Raw genomic sequence first — 8,158 nt, forward strand, 5'->3', positions numbered from 1 at the left:
GAATTGTACAAGGTAAGTATCAAATGTATCAAAATATACTTATTGCTGGACCATTCCCCTGCCTCTTTGAGAGTGACTGTAGTTAATAGTATATACACACACACTCACATACATTCATATACAAAAACAGGGGAGACTATTCAGTTAGAGCTTTACATGCATGATCTTATTGAGTATTACAACAACCCTATTGGAGCAGGCGATATATCACCATTTTACTGGTCACACGGGTAGTACGTGACAGAGTCAGGATTCAAACCTAAGTCCATCTGAGTCTGAAGATATAGCTATCTTCTTATTGCCTTACCATGTAGTGATTCTCATAGGTTGTAAATATGTATGTTAAATACTTGAATGAATAAATGTTTAAATTCTTAAGATACTTTTGTCAACAAGTAAGTTCACCAATGTCATTTCCAAAATAAGTTACTATGATGCTATATTTGTCTTTGACAGGCAAAATGAAGCACAGTGAATGCACACATATAATATTTTTAAATCCTGTTTTCCTGTTATTCCGAAAAGTGACATGATATCTGGGTATTGATCATGATTTCCTAGTATGGAAAATAAGAGAATCCAAATAGATTTGCTCTAAAGTTTCTTCTGCTGGCTCTCAGAAATTTGGAGGTTACACAGGGTTTCTTAGAGAACAAAAGACTGAATCCGCCGTTTCAGAATTTGCTTCTAAGCTAAGCCTGGAAGTAGAGTTGCTTTGTTAGTTTATATCATTTCCTGAATAGGGTCCTCATCTCTGGCTAGTCCACAGGCAATTCAAGTGAATTTCTGCTGTTACAATTGCAATCAGATCTTTAAATTGGTAACCAAAGCTATGGAGTAAATATTCTCAATATGCAAGTCAATCCATTATTCTGTGCTGAGCTGGTGGGCTGGGACCCTGTCAGGTCCTCAGGACCTTGGAGAGAGCCTGCGCCTGCCTTGTAACACTCTACAGTGCAAATTGCTGAATACTTAATTTTACAAAATATTTTCTGGCTACAAGTTTATTTAACAAAAAATAATTCCTCCAACTTTACTGAGGTGGTTGACCACTTTCACGATCAAATCCGTCTCTAAACTGTAATTCCGTAGCTGACCCAATCCCGGACCTCGGCTTTCTTGTCGGCCCCAGAGGACACAGCGCTCCATCTGTAGGTGTCTCTGTCAAGTCTCCCATCGAGTCAGCCTCGCAGTTCCGCTCGCCCTCCAGACCACTGGGCCTTGGCCTGCCAGTCTCAGGCCAGCTGCAGCGCAAATTGGCAGGCATGATCCCCAGGGGGATGGGAGGTAGGGGATGCAGCTGGAGGTACTCAGGGAGATACTGGGCCCCCTCATTGGTAAGGCACCAGTAGAAATGTCTCTAGGCAAACTGTTCCTTCACGTAGCCTCGTGATTTGGGAGACTCCATGGCCTTCATGACGTGAAGATTATTAGGCACATCGTCTGCCAGCTCCGGATATTCTTGGCCGCCATCACTCCCTCCTTAAAAGGGAAGTCATAAGTAGCAATCCTTTCTTCTTGGGCATCAACATCGTGACGGTTGCTGCATCTGGGAAAGTAAATATTTAATTCTAGGGCAAAAGAAAAACCTTTTCATGTCCAGTTACTACTCTGTCATTGGATTCTATCATGTATTGTGGTTTGTAGGGTTTTAGGGTCATCTGTGGATATTTATTGACGTATTCCGTAGCATAGGCAGAAAGTAAGACAGGGTTTATATTATTAAAGACATTTTATTAGTAGTATAATGCCTCTTTGATGGTTTGTGGTAATAATTGTTCTATATATCTACATGGAAGGATAAAATGAAATAAACTCTGTGAAAATGCTTTGCATAATGCAATTATTACTAATAATCACTCAATAAATAAGTGACCACGTACTATGTAAGATATTTTGTCTTCTCTTGTGTGATTTCTCACTTTTGGTCCCTGAATCACATTTTATTGGTACTTGGGCAGACCCACTGTCCAATTTGAAACTGGACCAATTTCTGTAAATGGCAATATTTCTTGATATAAATACCAAAACAAACAACCTTCGAATTACAAGAAAACTCAGAATTGATGCTTGCCATTTTCCTGCTACACTGACTCATATTTTCATCTGCAAAATATGAGTCAAAATTTATACTTGGAAGAGTAGTTGCAAGAAACAAATGAACTATATGTAAAAACACTTCACAAATATATAGCACTAAACAATTGTACTACTTTACTAGTTGCTATGATTATCTCTCAAAACATCCTGGGGTGTAGTATTACCAGTCTTACTGCCTATAATCTACACCTTCTCAACTTTTGAAGAGATGTTGGGAAATTTATTCTTAACATAGATTTATTAAGGCACAGCTTTGTTTTCTCATCTTATAGCAATACAGGTCATAGTATTTCAGCTATAAATAACTTATAAAAATGTTGTTCAATTACACGTATCTTAGCCTAAGTGAACATTCATCATTATGCTATGTACTTTACTACTTGAAAATGTTTGTCAGCTACAAATGTATTATCCTATGTATTAAAGTTAGTTAATTCTTTTGTCACAGGAAATTGGATTCTGAACGTAGATAAATGTCCAGATGCATATTATTAAAATAAGAAACATTTATCTTATGACAACATTAGCTTCCAGTAGCTTTATTTTCATTACGTAAGTGCCAGGCAGGCAATCGTTGTCGTTGAAGAATGTAAGGACTAGTTACTACATCAACAGAGAAACAGTCTTCCCATTAAACATCAGATATGGTCTGAAGTCTCAGATGCCAACTCAACTTCTTGATTTAAAATTTTTTCTATTTTTATATTCTTTTGATACATACTATAAGTAATTATACAAAATTCAGAAGGTTCTACTGCAGGGGTCCCCAATGAGGCGAGCAGTGGGTGTGTGAGCAAAGCTTCATCTGTATTTGCAGCTGCTCCCCAGCACTAGCATCATCGCCTCAGCTCCACCTCAGATCATCTGGCATTAGATTCTCATAGGAGCACCGGTCCCTGGTGCCAAAAATGTTGGGGACTGCTGTTCTAAAGGATATATAATGAAACATCCCCCTTTCCTCTCCATCCTCTAGACATTCAGGAGGACAAATAGAATTGACGATTTCTTTTGCATATTCCACAGATATGCATATACAGACATATATCTACATCTATAGCTCTCTTCTTTTTTGCCCTATTATGGGCTGAATTGAGTCCCCTCCCTCCCAATTCATATGTTAAAACCCTAACTCTCAGTGCCACAGAATGCGACTATTTGGAGATAGGGCTTTTAAAGAGGTGATTAAGGTAAAATGAGATCATATGGTAGGCTCTAATCCAAAGTGACTGGTGTCTTTACAAGAAGAGAATTAAGACACAGGGAAGACCATGTGAAGACAGAGGGAGATCTACAAGCCAAGGAGAGAGGTTCAGAAGAAACCAACGCTGCCGACACTTTGATCTTAGTGTCCTAACTTCCAGACCCTGGTGTACATGTACTTCTCCCAGTTATTCAATCAAACACCCATCTAGGAACTCCTGTAATGGCCTTTTGCAGATGTGATTAAGTTTCCAGATCAGTTGGTGTCAAGATAGGGAGATTATCTGGGGAGAACGGGGGCTACCTGATCACATGAACCCTTTCAGAGCAAAGAGTTTTCTCCATCTGGTTACAGAATGGCAATTTGAAGCAGTTTCCTACTGGCACTGAGCAGCTCCTTTCCCAGTGCCCCCACCACACATCACCGCCTCCCACCTGTACCCTCTGCAGTACTACACAGCATGCAGCCCTGCAGGGCCTTGGTGGCCCAGGTGGGGAACAGTTTTCCTTTGGTCTCTGCTCCTGGTGACCTCCTTCACCTTATCCAGGCCCCTTCCCCCAAGAGCATCTTGGAAGAGGGGAGCGTGTGCAGAACAGGAAGCAATGAGAGAACATTTGGTGGAACATTTGTCCTTATCCTCCAGGACAAAGCTGACTTCCCACTTAGATGCCCTTGAACCTGCTGTGTCCCCACTCTCAGTGGTAGGGACATTGTTGACTGGGCTCCTGGTTTGGGGTCCTTTCTCCCCCACTCTTCCCTCTGGAATCCCATTAAGGGGCCTGGGAAAGCTCCCTGGCCCTAAAAGGAGCCCAAGCCCCATCATTCTGACCTGCTCATTCTGTTGTACTGGCAGCAGCAGCAGCAGCAGCAGCAGCAGCAGCAGGTGTGGCCAATGGATAGGGCTACTTGGCCCCAAGATGCTCTTTAATCAACCTGTATCTAACCAGGTGCAGCACACACCCACTTTCCTTCCTTCCCCACCTTGCCTAGTCCCTGCACTAGGTTGGACAGCCTCTTGGGGCACAGGAAGGAAGGCAGGAGGGACTTGAGCTCCCTACCACATCCGCTTCCACTCTAGGCCTCGTTTCCTCACATGTGGCACTACTGAGGAGCTACCCTTGCCACTCCCACCCTTCTGCTCCTCCCCATCCCCGCAACGTTATGGTTTCATCTTTCCTCTGTTCACAAACTACCTCTGGACAGTCGTGTTGTTTTTTGTTCAATATTTCATTTTCAAACGTCTGTCATTGCTACTGCTACCAGCACCAAATGTTCCCTCATTGCTTCCTGTTCTGCACACGCTCCCCTCCTCCAAGATGCTCTTGGGGGAAGGGGCCTGGAGCAAAGCAGGCTGGGTTACTGACTACCCCAGTCCCAAGGATGCTGCAACACAGTGTGGGGGCGAGGGGCGGTATTGACTGTCGAGAGTGTAGGGGCCACCTTCTCCCCTTGTTCGGCCAGGGAGGAGGTAGCCATTATTTGTCCCAGCCTGGAGACCCCATCCTCTGGTTTCCTATTTGCAGTACTTGGATTAAAAAAATATCCTTTCCTGGACCAAAAAAAAAAAAAAAAATCTGCTTTGCATTTCAAATAAGAGGAGTGAGAGATCCTGGGATGGAATTGTGGGAAAACTATTTAAAATATTTTTAGTTGTATGGGGAGGGGTGTTGGTTGTGGTTATATTTTGCTGCTGATAATCACAACCACTTTGAAAAAAATATTTGCACTATTTATGGCAAATTTTAATGACGTCATTTCAATGCTGAATTTCTAAAGGTGGGAGAGTCACTATTTTAAAGAGGAAGCTACTAAAGGAACATATAAGAGAAGGGCTCATTTCCCTTTTAGCAACAGATCTGAAGACGGGACTTGCCATGAGCAGAAAGAGCTCTGTCTATGCTTCAGTTTCAATGGAGAAGAGCAGTATCTTTATTGTGGACATGCTTTCACTCAACCCCAAGTTACTCAGCTGGACTTTAACTCTGGGGCTACAATGGAACCATTCAAAACCCCATTATTATACCTGACAGGTAGGGCATGTGCCAGCATGATTTGAACCTGGTAACACATCATTATGGGTAGTCAAGGCTTCACTCAACTGTTAAGATGCAAATAAAATCCAGCTCCTTTCCCATTCTATTTTGTCATTATTCCCAAAAGTTCCTGCCCAGAGGATAGGGAAATTTCAGCTATTGCCCACAATCATAAAGACAATTAGGACATGAGGACACATGATCATTTTGGGGATCTTGGATTTTGATGCCACTAGAGATGAAGATTTGCATAAATCACAGCTAAAAGATGGGCTTAAGTGAATACGACGTGATAGATAAGATCTTGCTACCTGACTATGAGGTGCTCCGGAGTGAAACTGACATAATTCTGTGCAGTCGAGTGCCACTACTAAAACAGTACACTGAGCAGGTCCAGGGGTACATTATTGTCCTGTGGTTACTCATTAACAAGGAGAAAAAAAGTCATTTTTGCTAACTGTTGAGCTTATTTTCCAGATTAAGTCATCCTGACTGGCATGCCCAAGAGCCGCCCCCTGGACCACACAGGGATGACCCTGCAGGCAGCACAGCAGAGGCTATACCTGCCCATGTGCTGCCTCTGGGGTCCTGGCCCACGGAGTGTTCTGCTTAAAGGGCTCTGTGAAGATAATTCACAGTAGTGGACTGCAGTTTTGGCAGAAGGATGACTGTTTAGACAGTTTTACAAAAGATACAGGCAAGAAAGCTGCTTCAGGGAGTGAATCTCTGCCAGGACTTGTCTCCGAGGGACTAGGAAGGACGAGGAATCTGGCACAAGACAGAACCATCAGAGGGCCCAGAGAGAACGTTTTTCTTTCCACTATCCCCTGTCTTGAGCACTCGGGGAACTCCCAAGAACATTCCCAAAGTCTTTGTCTGGCAGGACTGATAAGCACTGTGCTGCTGTTGCCTTGCATAAGCTGGAACCCTTCCGTCCCTAATGGACTAGAAGCCATTAGCACCATCGATCGCTGGCCAGGATGCAGCCCAGCCCTCCCTGAGTGATTAGTGAGATGGGTGCCAAGACAGGAGTACCAACTGACTGCCTTCCCAAGATGTGGCCCAGGCTGCACTAGAATCCTTGCAACGTGAGCCTTTAATGAAGAGCAGAGACATCAAAAGTTGAAGAAGATAAAAAAGCTGGACAGAATTTGAGACTGACAGTTTCATATCAGTGATGGTCTGAGGCAGCATACTTGAAAAAGCAGCTGAAGGGTTTAGGAGAACAAGGCTGGGGCAATGGGACCATTGTAAGGGCAAATTTTTGGTTAAGCAGTTCGTCTCTGGGGAAGTCAGGACCAGGAGTAAAGGCTTAAAAGCTTGGTCAGTCTTGCCTTCTCTTTGTGGCCTCTGTCTTCCTCACTTCTTCTGGCTGCTTGCCTGTCACCTCCAGAGGCAGCCCTGAGGAGTATCTGCATCAGTCCTCACCGGGCAGACAGCATTATCCCCAGCCCAGGGGATTTAGAGATCAGAGATTTCCTGGCATGGGGGAGGTGGCCATTGGTTACAAAGTACCAATATCTTTTTTTTGTTATTGAAATAAAATATATATAACATAAAATTTACTGTTTTAACTATTTTTAAGGAAACAGTTCAATGGCATTAAGTACATGCACATTATCATGCAACCATCATCCCCATCTATCTCCACAACTTTTTCATCTTCCCAAACAGAATCTCTGTATCCATTAAATAATAACTCTAGATTTCCCTCTCCTCCCAGCCCGTCTCCACGAATTTGACTGCTCTAGGTAAGGTACCTCCTGTAAGTGGATTCATACAATATTTGTCCTTTTGTGACTGGCTTATTTTACTTGCCATAATGTCTTCAAAATTCACTCATGTTATAGTATGTGTCATAATTTCCTTCCTTGTATGCTTATATAATAATATTCCATTGTATGTTTACACCACATTTTGTTTATACAGTCATTCATCGTTGGAAATTTAGGTTGTTTCCACCTTTTGGCTACTGTGAAGAATGCTGCTATGAACACAAGTGTACCAATATCTTTTTGAGTCTCTGTTTTCATTTCTTTTGGATATATACCCAGAAGTAGAATCGCTGGATCATATAATAATTATAGGTTAAATATTTTGAGGACCTGGTATATAGTTTTCCACAGCTCTATGTTACATTCCTACCAGTAATGCACCAAGGTTCCAATGCACCAAGGAATGCACCAAGGTTCCAATTTCTCTACATCTTTGCCAACACTTGTTATGTTCTGAGGGTTTTGTTGTTGCTGTTGTTTGTTCTTATTTTTTATAATAGCCATCCTAATGAGTATGAAGTAGTATCTCATTGTGGTTTTGACTTGCATTTTTCTGACTTATCATGTTGAGCGTCTTTTCATGTGTTTATTAGATGTCTGTATATTTTCATTGGTGAAATGTCTGTTCAGGTCCTTTGCCCATATATTAATTGGGTTATTTGTTTTTTCATCTTTGAGTTGCAGAATTTTTATTTATCCTTGATATTAATATTTTAACAGATATATGATTTGCAAATATTTTCTCCCATTTTGGTGAGCTGCCTTTTACTTTGTCGATAGCATCCTTCAATGCACAAGGTTTTAAATTTCAATGAAGTCCAATTTATGATTATTTCTTTTGTTGTTTGTGCTTTTGGTGTTATGTCCAAAAATCACTGCCAAATGCAATGAAATGAAACTTTCCCCCTATGTTTTCTTCTAAAAGTTTATACCTTTACCATATTATTTAAATTATATGTGGAATCTAAGGAACAAAATAAATAAATGAACAAAACAAAGATGGACTCATAGATACAGAGAACAAAATGGTGATTGCCAGATTGGGGAGG

The 8,158-nt window shown here is 41.8% G+C and overlaps 1 pseudogene; it reads right to left on the bottom strand.

The window, feature by feature from the left end:
* Window positions 1-1,021: 1,021 nt before the first annotated feature.
* On the bottom strand, window positions 1,022-1,532 carry LOC105296193 (annotated as a pseudogene).
* Between the last annotated feature and the right edge of the window lie 6,626 nt (window positions 1,533-8,158).

This window comes from Pteropus vampyrus, unplaced genomic scaffold (assembly GCF_000151845.1).
Source record: "Pteropus vampyrus isolate Shadow unplaced genomic scaffold, Pvam_2.0 Scaffold122, whole genome shotgun sequence".
Taxonomy (NCBI): domain Eukaryota; kingdom Metazoa; phylum Chordata; class Mammalia; order Chiroptera; family Pteropodidae; genus Pteropus; species Pteropus vampyrus.